At 39.4% G+C, this 15,232-nt stretch overlaps 1 long non-coding RNA gene across 1 annotated transcript; it reads right to left on the bottom strand.

Annotated features, from left to right (window-relative positions):
- Positions 1-840: 840 nt before the first annotated feature.
- On the bottom strand, positions 841-7,584 carry LOC131507806 (uncharacterized). The gene is made up of 2 exons (XR_009259717.1): positions 6,761-7,584; positions 841-1,128 (listed from the first exon to the last, which is right to left on the bottom strand). It is a non-coding gene; the product is annotated as an uncharacterized LOC131507806 (long non-coding RNA).
- Between the last annotated feature and the right edge of the window lie 7,648 nt (positions 7,585-15,232).

The following is a 15,232-nucleotide window of genomic DNA, read 5'->3' as shown; positions in this document are numbered from 1 at the left end:
CTTCCCAGGAGGCCTCCCCCAACTCCCCCAAAGGGGAGGAGTAAGACTACTTCATAACTTCTCCCCACATGTCCTCCAATGTCACCACAGGGTTTGTATAATGAGGCACTGGTAAAATCTTGACTATCCACGAACTCCTCTGAAATCAGCCTACTAAGTGTCTTTCCCACAGCCCTACAACTAGGAGAATTGAAGTGATATCTCAACAGCAGCGGGGAGAAGGAGGTAAGCCTCATTATTGCAGGGTGTGGGTGCAAGTCCAGGTTTCACACACAGTCTCCCATGACACTGTGGATGGAATGGGGGGTGAGGCGTTTCCACGACTACTCAGCAGGAATGAAAGTCCTTCTCTAACGCCATCCAGTGCGTGGAGGGGTACCTTGTTATGTCCTAGCTAGAGTGGGGCCCTAGGCTACCTCTGGTCTTTGTCGACATGGGTAGGAAGTGGGGCCACAATCTCTTTCTTGTGGTGTTTGGCTAGAGTAGAGCAGCTATTGTTTAAAAACTGTCTGTGATGTGAGACTGTCCTTTTCTTGGTCCTTTGGTTTCAGAGAGCAGGCTATTTGGGGGCTTTTCTCCCCCTGTACCTGTTGGCTTTCCAGTATTCTAGCTTCTCCAACTCCAACTTTGGGATATAAAAGGCAAAAAGAAAACCCAAGGACCTCACTACCTCATTGTTCCTTGGGTTCCAAGGTTCCTAGGCAGATTTTCCTCTTCTTTTGCCTAATAGGCAGTCTATGTTTGCTTTATATATAAAGTCAGGGGTAACTAGTTGTACTAGTGGGAGAAACAGGGAAAAATCATCTATGGATGATTCAATGGAAACTGAAGTTCTGAATGTTCATTTGTATTAACATTTTATTGTAAGAACAATTTTGAGTCACATTAAATAAAGTGAAAGCTGGAAAAAAGAATTTTATTTTTAAAATTTTTTTAATGTTCATTTGTTTTTGAGAGAGACAGACGGAGTGCCAGTGGGGGAGGGGCAGAGAGAGAGGGAGACACACAATCCGAAGCAGGCTCCCAGCTGTCAGCGCGGAGTCCGATGCAGGGCTTGAACCCACAAACCGTGAGATCATGACCTCAGCTGAGGTCAGACACTTAACCGGCTGAACCACCCAGGCGCTCCTAGAAAAAAGAATTTTAGGTGATCAGACTAATATTAACTGATAACAATATTGTAATGACACACAAGATTCAGGCTTGCTCATTTGCTCATATCGGTAGCAGAGGCGTGTACGTGTCCAGCCAATGATCCAAACTAAAAGCTAGTCTTAATAAGCAGATAGATAACTGCCTGTGGGTGTGTGGTTCGATGCTGCTAAGTAAGCCTGCCTTCCTCAAATAAATCCTCTCTCTGGCTCATGCATTGCATTACCAGGCTTAAGCTTTATCCGTTAGCTTATGTCTATAGTATCTGTTGAAATATAAACATCTATGGAGGATATATGGTACTAGTCTAGACCCCAGTACTGCTGCGGGCTGTGAGTGCTTACCAGTAGAGAGGAGCAAACAGATACTTAACAGAATCAAATAGAAATGAGGACCAGTCATCACAACCCCCAAATATGTTCTTTTGGACACACATACACAGTCACGTACATGTGTCTCCGAAAAAACAATGAAATGAACAAGCAAAAATATCCAGTTCAAATGGCACTTTGGATTGTAACTGATACATTTATTGACAACCGCTTGAGGTGTTCACAATGTGGCAAGAAGAAGTTGGGTCCTCCCCATTAGCTGGAGGAGAGAAGGTTTGGTTTTCTTGGTTCTCTCTCAGCCATTCAGGAGCTAAGCTCAGTAAGGATTTATTAAGCACTGGTGACAGGCACCAGATTATGTACTAGGGATAAGAATTCATAAATCACTTCTCTGTGCTTTCTCTTATTTGATGGCTCTTCTACCAAAAGGATGTTTCTAAAAAATTGGCTTTCTTTATCATTAATCTGTTCTGCACTTTAGAAACTGCTTTTCCCTTATCTCAACCAATTAATTCTTAAAATAAGGTAGAAACCTCACCTGTTATTGTTCATATTTAACAAATAAGGACAGTAAAGCCCAGAAATTTAAGTGTCTTTCCTACAGTCCCCCAAGTGGGAGAACAAGAATGAGGTCTTAAATAGTGGCCTTGAACCCCCAAGTCCAGGACACTTTTCACCCCACACCACAATGCTATTCAGCCCCTGAGAACCATTTCCCTCTAAAGATCTGTCAGTCTTTGGTGAAAATCTCACTTTACGACTATGTTCATTTTTCTAAACTTTTCCCCCAGAACCAAAAAGTCCGTGAGGGTGGGGACTTTATCATTTATAATTCATTATAATTTTATATGTCTGTCCTTGTTGGCATTCTATTGCTATTTGATGAGTTACCTTGGATGTTCTCCCTTATTACCCATAGATGTGCTTCAGTCCTTTCCTAGCTTGATGATCCCAGCTAAATTAATAAAATTCCCTTAGTTTGGGTTCCTTTTTGGAAAATGAGCATAATAATGCTTACCTGACAGGGCTGTTGTGAATATAAGACATACTTGATACATGGTAATTATTATTATAAAATATGTAAAATCCCTAAGACACTTTGGTTTGGAACAGGCCCTTTTCTCTCCCCTCCACTGGGTTGCGAACTTCATGAGGACTGGAATAGACTATTTAAAAACCATGGGGTGCCTGGATGGCTCAGTCGGTTGAGCGTCCGACTTCAGCTCAGGCCATGATCTCACGGGGTTCAAGCCTGCATCGGGCTCTGTGCTAACAGTTCAGAGCCTGGACCCTGCTTTGGATTCTGTGTCTCCCTTTCTCTCTGCCCTTCCCCCACTTGCACTCTGTCTCCCTCTGTCTCAAAAATAAACATTAAAAAAATTAAAAACCATAGCACAGTGCTTTGTACTTATCAGTCATCAGAAAGAGATTTGCCAAATGAATAGACAAAGAATACAATACTGCAAAAATATTGCGAAAGTACAATACTGTTTAATTATCAGTGTTACAAAATATTTAACGTTACTAAGAGCAATTTAGTACGGTACTTTGGCAGTTTAGTAAATCTATGTGTATATTCGTGACTAAAATAAAATATATGATCACCAATCACTCTGAATCCTCTTACTTTAACACATTTACTCTATTATTTATTTTACTTATGAAGTCCCCATCAGCTCCTTCCAACCTGCCTTCATCCTTTCCTGGGAACTAATCATTCATTCATGCATGCAATTAACATTTACTGAGCATTTACTGTCTACCACAAACCAGGTTGCAAAGATTCATAAGACTCTCTCCCTACCTCTATAGGATTTATATGCTACAAGGGAAAGCCAATGCATAAACAATTTATAATTAATGGAGGTGTTATGATAGAAGTACAAAAAAGTGCTCTGGTTATAAGAGTGATTCATTCTGCCTGGGGAGTTTGCTTATGGGAGCTTACATGTGGGGAAGTGATTTTTTTCTCTTTGTAGACTAAATTGACTTACTAGTAATAAAAATAGTTTCCATTTGTGTAGTACTTTGCAAAATGCTTTCACATCCATTTATTCTTTTTATCCTCACAATGAAAGCTAGATAGTTTAGTGGTTTTTTAAAAAAATACATCATCAAAAAAGGTAGCTAAGAGGCCAGCAGATAAAAAATATGGAAATCTATTTGAAAGCCTGTAGCTAGATGATGCAAGCCAAAACTAGAAGTAAGACTGTTAAAGCAGAAATCATTCCAAGAGTTAATTGCAAAGACACATTCCTTCCCTTTCATCCTCAGTTGCCATTGCCTGATCCCCCACCTTGCTAGTAGGTTCTGTAACAACCTTCTAAGTAGATTCTCTGATTTGTATCTCATCTCTCTCCAAGCCATTTGCTACATGGCCATAGATGATAATTTTTACATACAAATTGAACCATGTAGTCTTCCTGCTTAAAAGTCTTTTTATCCTATAGAGCTCCTCCCTCTCTAAGTCCAAATACTTTTGCATACTACATGAAGCTTTCCATCATCTAAACCTACCAAATTCTCCAAATCTTGATTGGTTATCCTCCTCCAACCATCTTATTGATTTATCTCAAAGCTATCATACTATTTCCATCTCTGTGGGTTTATAGTGTCTTTGGTCTGGAATGCCTAAGCTCTCCACTCATCTGTCTGGTGAAATGATGATAGACATAGAAAGTGTGCATTTTTTTTTGTAGTTTTATGGTTTTATTAACAAAATACGACGTGCACAAAAGCTGTCTATTCATTGTCTTTGCTGTGCAGCTTGGCATTGGGATTGGTGACTCTGGTGGTCAGCTGGGCTGCTCTTTCCACAATGGTTTTGTGGTTCCTGGAGGAGACATTGTGAGCATTCTCTCTACAGTGAGATTTGTTGCACACCAGCAGCACTTAAAACTCCTTGACGTTGTGGACTAAGAACTTCCAGAAGCCACTGGGCAGCATGTGCTTTGTTTCCTTGTTGCTCCTGTAACCAGTGTTGGGCATCAAAGTCTTGGCTTTTGAATCTGCTGTGCGCCCCGTGCCTCTGGGTTTCCATTAGTTGCACTTAATTTTGACACATTGGTCTGACTGGTGCCAGATGAACTTCTTGGTCCTTGGTTTGGTTTTTTTTTTTAAGTTTATTTTTGAGACAGAGAGAGACAGAGCATGAACGGGGGAGGGGCAGAGAGAGAGGGAGACACAGAATCTGAAGCAGGCTCCAGGCTCTGAGCCATCAGCCCAGAGCCCGACGCGGGGCTCGAAGTCATGGACCGCGAGATCATGACCTGAGCTGAAGTCGGACGCTTAACCGACTGAGCCACCCAGGCGCCCCTCTTGGTCCTTGTTTTAACTGTCTTGAGCTTCACCAGAGGTCTAAGGAGGGCCACAATTCTGAGCAAGAGTTGGCTGTCACCACCACAGACAGCCCCGAAGAAGAAGCCAAAGTGTGCGGTGTTGATCTTGTTTATATGTAGACTGACTTAATAATAAAATCTTGGCAACACATTTTGCCTCTTGTTTTCTTTTTCTTTTCTTTTCTTTTCTTTTCTTTTTCTTTTTCTTTTCTTTTCTTTTCTTTTCTTTTCTTTTCTTTTCTTTTCTTTTCTTTTCTTCCCCTAAATTCATTACTGAATAAAATACAGCTTGGGAATCAGTAGTCTAGACTTTTCTCTTTTTTAAGGAAAAGAGGGGAAAGATCACTATTTTTTTTTATGATTACATAGATATTTGTATTCATTTAACATGGAATTATTTTTTTCGAGAGTCTATTCTGTGCCATGGGCTTAGGAACCAGCTGGGGATAAATCAAAGCAAGGTAAGGCATTAGTCTATCATGGATCTTACATTTGGTGAAATAAATAGAAAATAAAATTAACTAATTAACTAAATTTTACAGATTGGGGATAAGTGCTATTAAGGAAATAAAGGATGGCTGAAGAAGGGAGGTACTCCGCAGCAGATGGTCCATGAAGATCTCTTGGAGGAAATCCCATTTAGATGAGACATAAAAGAGGAGAAGCCAGTCACGCAGCTGGGAGAAAAGTCTTCTGGGCCAGGGGACATCTTGGGGCGTTTGAGAAATTGAAAGACCATTGTGGTTGTGAGAGAGGGGGAGAGTGGTGCAAGTTCATGGTGGATCACGCAGGACCTCGTAGGCGAATGCAAGTAAGACACTGAAAGGTTACAAGCAAGTGAATGATGCACGTGGATGCAACAGAAGCTACAGGAGAAAGGGTAATAAGAAAGGACTGTAAGACAGCAGAAGCAGAAGTGAGGAGACCAGTTAGGAGGCTATCATAATGTTAGTAAAAGTACCCAGTGTTCCTGGCACCCTGAAGTTTAGATGAACTGCAGGGAATTTTTAAAATATGATCACTATTCACAGGTGTGTTTAGGTCATGCAAGTGGATTTTCAGTGATGAGATGTGTCTTCGTCTCTCCTGGTCTGGCCCTTACCTGCTTCTCTAGCCTCGTTCTAATGGCTGCACATCACACTCTGCCCCCATTCAGGTAGCCTTCTCTCCACTTCCCCCAACATGTCCTACTGTTTTCCTCCTCCAATCCTTTGCTATCCTTGCCGATCCCTCTTCCTGGAATGCTCTTCTAATTCTTCTCTGATCATCCCACCCCCATCCTACATCTTTTAGGGCTTAGTTCCAGTACAACCTCTTCTATGAAACCTTTCCCAATGTCCCAAATTGAAGTAACCATTCCTGCTTTTGCACCTGCTTATACCATGAACAGATGGCCATTTTTAAAACCATGTCTGAGTCTTTATAAAGGTCAGGAACTATTTACATATATATTTATTTAATCATCAGCACCTGGCACAGAGCCTGTCTATTTTAAGTAATTTCACTGACTTAGACAATAGAAAGGAGGGAGGAAGGGAAGAAAGAAGGAATGGCATCCATTTGTATGGTGTTCAAGGGGTGCCCTCAGTGGTCCAGAATGTATCAGTGGGAATCGGTGTTCCCTGTTTCAGTAAGATCAACAGGAAAAACCATCCCAGCACAAAGCCATCTTCTCACAGACCTGAGACACAGTCATGACTCTGGTGCATAGACAAACATTGTTCCAGATTTCAATTAAACTTATCTGAGATAAGTGGAAGGAGAATCCCTCAAAGCTACACAAGAGAGGGTTTACTGACGAGCATTGTAAGTTCTCTAACTTTCCATTTTTCTAAATTTACTCCCGTCTTTGAAAGATTTTCTAAAGTCCCACCACTTCTTGGAAGTCTTTTCAGTTCAATGGGGACAAAGTCATTGGACTCAACAATTTTAACCCACCAGATTAAGAGTAGGAGCTCTGGGATTTTGGCTCTACTATTAGCTCTGTGGTTTTAGGCAAGCTGCTTAACATTTCTATGCCTCCATTTGTTCACCTGTGAAATGAGGACAATAATACAATTTGTCATAGAGTTGTAAAGTGGATTAAATGTTTAGACTATCACCTTGCATGTAAGAGAGTACTAGGTAAATGATAATATTTAATATTATAAATTGTTAACAGTTTGTATTTTGTGCTACTTTATAGACAAGAACTACCGAATTCCTTTTCTTCATTCCATCCTTCCCTAAACAGGAAGAATGCAGGTGCCTCTGTTTCAATCATCATAACATTGCTTATTTTAGAAGTCATGAGATTAAATAAATATAGGCTACATTGAGGAGAGAGTTTCACCTTCTGTATAAATAAATATGTCTGCACTTAACCTAAAATATAGGAGATTTTTTTCATCTTTGAATCCTCTGTGGTATTTGTTGCTTCTGAGTCTATATTGGCAACGGTGAGACTTGGCAAGATAGCTAATCTCGTATAATGGCAGAGAAATGGCAGAACATCCCTGCCTCTGATTCATGAAATTTAAGCAAGGCAGTATCTGTCAGATGCACCAGGACTTTTTTTTTCTAAACTGGAATGAGCTGAACACAAGTATAAAGCTTATTATCAATCTCATTTTCAGTTCCTTTGAAATCTTTTGTGAGTCTCTCCTATCTAAGGAGACCAGCCATCAGAGAAGAGTCTATGTGTGGTAGGGGATTAGATTAAACAAATGCTTACAGAAATTCAGTACCTGTTGTTCTCTTTCCATTCTCCTGTTAAGAGGGCACATCTTGGGGCGCCTGGGTGGCGCAGTCGGTTAAGCGTCCGACTTCAGCCAGGTCACGATCTCGCGGTCTGTGAGTTCGAGCCCCGCATCAGGCTCTGGGCTGATGGCTCGGAGCCTGGAGCCTGTTTCCAATTCTGTGTCTCCCTCTCTCTCTGCCCCTCCCCCGTTCATGCTCTGTCTCTCTCTGTCCCAAAAATAAATAAAAAACGTTGAAAAAAAAAAAATTAAGAGGGCACATCTTATGCTCCTTGGTAAATGAACCAACCACAGAGGTCTCTAAATAGGGTGGGGCCTTTACACTGTCAAGGGATGTCTGATGTTTCCCCATGGACAGATTCCAGATTATGTCCCCAAGAAGGATGAATAAATCAATCAATCGATTATTTTTCATTTACATTTAAAGTCAACAAACCAATATTTTTTATACATGTGTTGTGCCTAAATTTTGAATACTCGTGATCATTAACAAAAGAGAGACTATGTTAGTATTCATCAGCAAGTTAGACCCACAGGCATATTACAGTCTTACCAGATCAGTGTTCCTAATTCCCTCAAGGAAGTAGATCCTGCTAGTCAAAAAGTCTTCTCGCTTTTTTCCACAGCCCCTGTCCCCAGATTCCTCTGGACACCTGCTGAGGCATTCCATCTTCTTGAATGATAGGGTAAGCAACTGGATTCATAGGGTCGAGATGGAAATAGGACATGGGGTGTAACTCAGAATATAGTGGTTTTGCTTAGTTTGGCCACTTACTAAGTGTGCTTCCTCATGGATTCAGTTAGCTTTAGCTTTCATTTACTCAGTAATAATATTGTGCCCTCCTTCCATCTCACAGTTACTTTGAGGATATTTGAATTGTCTAGACAAAAATTCTAATCTGCCAAGTGACATGCAGATGTCACTCTGACTCTGCTTATTCCATAGCATGGGAGTTAGGTGCAGGTGGCCTCTGGTATTAGATCACCTGAGTTTAAATCCAGGCTCCCATGCACTACTTGTGACCTTGAACAAGTTCACCCTACTGTTTCCACATGTGCAAAATATGAAATGGAAGGGCCCCTGAGTGGCATTTGGACAATGCCTGGCACCTGAAAAGCATTCCATAAATGTTTGAGTATGGTCCAAAAAGGATTTTTTTTTTTTTTAAGTGGCTACCCCTTGACTATGTGTGAACTTGCAGGATGCCAAGGAACGGACAAGATCTACATCCTACTTTTGGAGGTCTCACATACTTGCCAAGGGTGGACACTCAGGTGAACGAGTGTTATGATGGAGATACAATGGGGTAAAGCATAGGGCACAGACTCATTCCTAATCCCCTGCTCTGTCTTTTTGCTCATAGTCGGTTTCCCTGCTCTCCCAAGACAGCTTTCCCCGATAACTGCATCCACTTTCATGGCTTCAGCTCTCATCGGTGTACCAACAGAGTCAAGACCGCTAGCCAAGAATTCCACTCCCATTGCAGGATATCTCCATGTAGCTTACTCTCTCCCCTGTACGTGACCCTATACCTATTTCAACTAACTCTTCAACCTAATCATTGACCAGACTATGATGATTCTATCAGAGAAATGTTATATCCTACTTCACAACTCCTCTACATATTGACTACACACATCCTGTAGTGTAGGAGCTTCCTCAGCATCTCGTTGCCTGTAGTCTCAACTTCCCCTCTCCCCAGTCATCCACCTGAGTTCTTCTAAAGCTTATGTCTGTTCACAACACTCCTTTTGGGAAATCTTCAGTGGTTTCCTCTTGCTGATTCAACAGTGCTTTCTTAGGCCTACAGGACTCAACATAAGTCCCAGGCTCCTTTCTACTTTTTTCCACACATCTCAGACATCAACACACAAAAAAACCCTATGCACCTTTCCAGAACACACGTGTACCCTCTATCCTCTCTGCTTTTGCGCTTGTTGATCCTGGTGTTTCAAATGTCTTATCTGCCACCCATCCATCCACTCTCCTTCTTTCTCATCCTTCGGTGTTCAGTTCAAATGGCACTGACTGCACAACACATTCCCTAATTAGTGAATCCCTCAGGATTTATGGTTCTTTCATCTGGAATTACACTTACCATGCGGGTTGAAACAAATGAATTAGCAGTTTTTGGTAGGTCAAAAATGGTCAAGTAACAGTAACTTAATGTATTCCCCTTAAAGCATTAATCCCACTTCATTAGTCTTTTTTTTTTTAAGTTTATTTACTTATGAGAGAGAAGAGAGAGAGAGAGAGAGAGAGAGAGAGAGAGAGCATGGAAAGGGCAGAGAGAGAGAAAGAGAAAGAGAATACCAAGCATGCTCAGCGCTGTCAGCATAGACTCTGATGTGGGGCTGGGGCTGGAACTCTTGAACCCTGAGATCATGACTTGAGCCAAAATCAAGAGTTGGACGCTTAACTGACTAAGCTACCCAGGTTCCCCTAGACTTCTTAATCTACATGTATCCTTCATGTACCCTGTCTTCTTCACCACTGCCCAGCAGAGTGCCAGACAGGAAATAGATGCTTACAAAATACTTGTAGAATTCAAGGTGATTGCTATGTATGGATCTTAATACCAGGCTGGCCCCCCTTAAATCTAGGTCTCAGGCTTTCTCTCACATTCCTGGGGACTGGCAAACAAAGCTAGTCACTCAGGGCAGTCTTCTCAAGTCAGTAGTGAAGATTATTTTTCCCCATTTCCATCAGGACCCTGCTCTCTCCACCTACCAACTAATAATTCCCTAACCCAGATAGGGAAAAACCTACCTCCAGGGCCATCCTTTTTTTAAGCAGCAAGTATATAATTTGTAATGTTACCATTCATTCATTCATTCATTCACTCATTCATTCATTCATGGTGATCTGATTGACACCGGGAATAATAAGGCAACTTAGAGATGATGAATTTGGAGTACCTTTGCTCTTTGTGCCTAGTCTTCAAACATTTTCCCTCAAGAATCACTTTAAGAACCATTGAACATTTAAAATATCTTCTGGAGGCGCCTGGGTGGCTCAGTCAGTTAAGCAGCCCACTTCAGCTCAGGTCATGATCTCACAGTTCATGAGTTTGAACCCACATCGGGCTCTGTGCTGACAGCTCAGGGCCTGGAGCCTGCTTCGGATTCTGTATCTCCTTTCTCTCTGCCCCTCCCCTGCTCATGCTGTGTCTCTTCATTCTCTCTCTCTCTCTCTCTCTCTCTCTCTCTCAAAAATAAATAAACGTTAAAAACATTGTTTAAAGAAAATAAAATATCTTCTATATTTAAACAGTTTTAAGTGTCTTGTGCATTTTAAGTCATCTAAAAATTTTTATCCTAAGTTCAAATTGTTGCAAAGGATGTAATTTTTAACATATATTTAAATATAATGACTATCATTTTAAATATGTCCAATGAAATTTGAATACTATAATAATGTAATATCCATGACCAGCTATTAAAATATATTAATATATATGTAAAAGTTTATTTTGTAAATTTTAGACCTTTCCTTTTTCTCTTTGAACTCATCTTCCCATTATACTGTCTCCCTGAATTTTATACATATATATGAAATTAAAGCTGTGGAGCTGCATTTTTAGCTCAATTTATGGAAATTGTCCATTATATGCCTTATTGGTAAACCAATACGCCAAATCACACTTTCTTGCAGAGAAATTCTGTCTTTACCTTTTTATTTCAAATCAATGTGCTAAACAGCATTGCAAGAACTATTATAAAAAACATTGAGAAATATGTTACAAAATGAATCCTCTAAGATTATGAAAAGTAGTCAAGATTAAAAGAAGTCCAACATAAATAACCCATTTTCATAAATCATAAAAAGATGACTAAGTATGCTAGTTCTCATTAACTAATTTGTAATAGAGCAATGAATGTACAGTTTATGTAATAATGAGAACCTCGTTCTTCTAATAAGAACGTGTGTCTCTCTTTAGTCGAAAGGCAGAGTATGGTAGAATGGAGCATACTTGATCCAACTACATGCCATCTGGAGGAGACACACTAGATTCAAAGATAAAGTGGGAAGTAAAAAAAAAAAAAATAGAAAAATATACACCATGCAAATGGCATCCTAAAGAAAGCTGGAGTGGCTACATCAGTATCCAACAAAATAGACTTAAAGACAAAATTTGTTCCTAGGGACAAAAAAAGGGGGGGCATAATAATAAAGGGGACAATCCATCAGGAAGACAAAACAATTATAAACATAATGCACCTAACAAGAGAGTCCCCCCAAACATGAAATACGATGCGTAAAATAAAGGGAAAAATAGACAACTCAACAATTATATTTGGAAACTTCAATAACCCACTTTCAGTAATGGATAGAACAACTTGGCACAGGACCAACAAGGAAGTAGAAAACTTGAACTCTGTAAAGCAATTAAATGTAACACATTATCTATGGAACACTTCAATCAACAACAGCAAAGTAGATCTTCTTCTCAAGTGCACATGGAGCCTCCCCTCAGGATAGAGCATATGTTTAAAAGCCATAACACAAATCTCAATAAATTTGAAAACATGTGATCAAACAAAATACATTCTTCGTCCACAATCAAATGAAATTCAAGTCATAATAACAGGAATAAATTTGAGAATTCATGGATATGCGAAAATTAAACAAAACATACCTAAATAACAAATAGGTCAAAGAAGAAATCACGAGGCAAATTACAGAATAATTTGAGATAAATGAAAACAAAACACAACATACCACAACTTATGAGACTCAACTAAAACAGCAGTCAGAAGGGAACAGCTATAATGCTTGCATTTATGAAAAGAATAAAGATTTCAAATCAATAATGTAAACTTCTACCTTAAGAAACTAGCAAAAGAAGAATAAACTAAAACAAAAACAAGCAGAAGGAAGAAACTAATAAAGATTAAACCACAAATAAATGAAATAGAGAATAGAAATAATAATGAACACCAATGAAATCCAAAGTTAGTTCTTTTAAAAAAATCAACAAAAGTGACCATTAGCTAGGCTGACCAAGAAAAAAATAAAGGACTGAAGCTCCTAAAATCAGGAATAAAAGAGAGGATCTGGAAATTGTAGACCAACAAATTAAAGAAACCTAGATGAAATGTATACACTTCCACATAAACACACACGACTGAAACAGAAATAAGAAGAAATAAAAAAATCTGAATAAACGTATAACAAAGAGATTGAATTAGCAATTTTAAAACTTCCCAAAGAGGGCTCCTGGGTGGCTCAGTTGGTTGAGCATCCAACTTTGGCTCTGGTCATGATCTTGCGGTTCATGAGTTTGAGTCCTGCGTCAGGCTCTGTGCTGACAGCTCAGAACATGGAGTCTACTTCAGATTGTGTTATCTCCCTCTCTCTCTGCCCCTCCCCCACTCGTGCTGTCTCTCTCTCTCTCTCTCAAAAATAAATAAACATTAAAAAAAAAAAAACTAAACAAAATAAAACTTCCCAAAGAAAAGCCCAGGCCCAGATGGCTTCACTGGTGAATTCTGCACATTTATAAAGAATTATAGAGAATTAATTATATATTAATTAATTATAATTAATTATAATTATAATTAATAATAGAGAATTAATACCAATCCTTCACATACTCTTATAAAAAATTAGAAGAAGGAGCATTTTTCCAATGTTTCCAATTCTCTTATTTTATGAGACCAGTAGTACCTCGATGCTAAAACCAAAGACATCATAAGAAAACCACAGACCAATATCCCCTAAGAATAGAGACACAAATATCCTCAGCAATCTAAATTCAGCCGTGTGTGTGTGTGTGTGTGTGTGTGTGTGTGTGTGTGTGTGTTTAAACAGCATAACCAAGAGGGATTTTTCAGAGATGAAATATTGGTTTACTATCTGGAAATCAACATAATACATTATATTAACAGAATAAACCACAGAAACCATAATCATCTCAATCGATGCAGAAAAATCAATAATTACTTTTATATCAATGACATGATGAAAAGATAACATTTTGCAGGTGTTGAGTTAAAATATATTACTCAGGTTAATTTCATCCGTCTCTTTATCTTTTTTTAGATGTGGCTACTAGAACATTTCGCATTACATATGGAGCCTATATCTGTGGCTCACATTATATATCTAGGGGACAAAGACGGTCTAGATGGGTCTCGGTTGGAAGACCAGTGCTCTAACAGCATAGGGTATCTTTTGTGCGTGGCTCCCTGTATCGCTTGCTGGAGGAGAAGAGTGACACTGAGAATGGTCAACCTGCCTAGGTTAACAAACTCCACCCTGTAGGTGTCACAACTGATGCTGGAATCTACTTCTGCCCTGAAGCCAGAGTTTGTCCCATTTACATCAATTGTCTTCCTTAGGGATCAAGCCATTACCAACCTCTTTGTGCATGTTTTGAATAATCGTTTGGTTTACCTTATCCACCCCTCCATCCTCTGCCCCAGCCAAGTTCTACCACTTAGTTCTTCTATCTGGCCCTGGAGTTGCCTCTTTCCTTTAAGCTTCATAATAGCTAAGAGTTTTTGTGTGTTTGTCAAAACATCTGTTCTCTGTCAAATGTTACAGAAGACTCTCTACTTAAAATATTTCTAATCATCTTCACAACCCTCGCTTTGGGATGATGATTGTTGTTCCTTCATTTTTACAAAGATGAGAAAACTAAGGTCCCGAAACTTAATTGCTGAAGTTACACAGGAACAGAGGGAGTTGGGACTAAAAGCCAGGTAGACCTCTGACTCAAGAGCCCCCAGGTGTCCAGGATGTCCCTCTTCCCAGTCTCCTAATGTGAGAGAAATATGGATCAACTGTGGGCCTTTTTAAAAACATTAGCAGTAGTATTTATATATATATATATATATATATATATATATATATATATATATATATATGGGATTCACATCCTCATGATAATTTTCTAAAGTTTTTTTTTTTTTTTTCACACAAATCTATCTATAATTTTTCTCTATTGCAAATTGAGGTCTATTTTTCTTCTTCTTACTGTGGATGATGTTCTGCAAACTTCCTAAATGACTTACACTTATACATGAATTTTGGATAAAAGATGCAATGAACTCCTATAGTCCCACCTAGAGCACAGTAAAGGTGAATGGATAGCAGTAAGGACAGTGCACTAACCTGGGCTAATATCAAATATTCCTCTTGCCTCAGAATGTTATTCAGACATTGTCTTTATACTTAATCAATCCTTGTATAAAAATGGGGGGTGGGGCACCTGGGTGGCTCAGTCGGTGGGGCGTCCGACTTCAGCTCAGGTCATGATCTCACGGTTCGTGGGTTCGAGCCCTGCCTCGGGCTCAGTGCTGACAGCTCAGAGCCTGGAGCCCGCTTCAGATTCGGATTCTGTGTCTCCCTCTCTCCCTGCCCCTCCCCTGCTCATGCTGTCTCTCTCTGTCTCAAAAATAAATAAAAACTGTAAAAATTTTTTTTAAAAGGGTTGTAATGTGTGGTATCAAATAGAGTTCATGACTTTTCTTTGTTAACCAAACATTCACAGTTTCCAAAAAAAGGTTTAAACCTTTTAATCTAAGATTCTAAAAGTATTAAGATCAGATTTGATAGATGCAATATTCTTCATCTACATAAAGTTTAAATATTTAATATTGAGTCAAATTCTTCTTCACTTTTCTCTACAGAGAATAATTTATCAATTGAAGGAGTTAGCTTTCC

The sequence above is a fragment of the Neofelis nebulosa genome, chromosome 3, assembly GCF_028018385.1.
Source record: "Neofelis nebulosa isolate mNeoNeb1 chromosome 3, mNeoNeb1.pri, whole genome shotgun sequence".
In the NCBI taxonomy this organism is placed as follows: domain Eukaryota; kingdom Metazoa; phylum Chordata; class Mammalia; order Carnivora; family Felidae; genus Neofelis; species Neofelis nebulosa.
The sequence above is the reverse complement of the archived record's forward strand: the minus strand, read 5'-3'. Positions and strand labels throughout refer to the sequence as shown.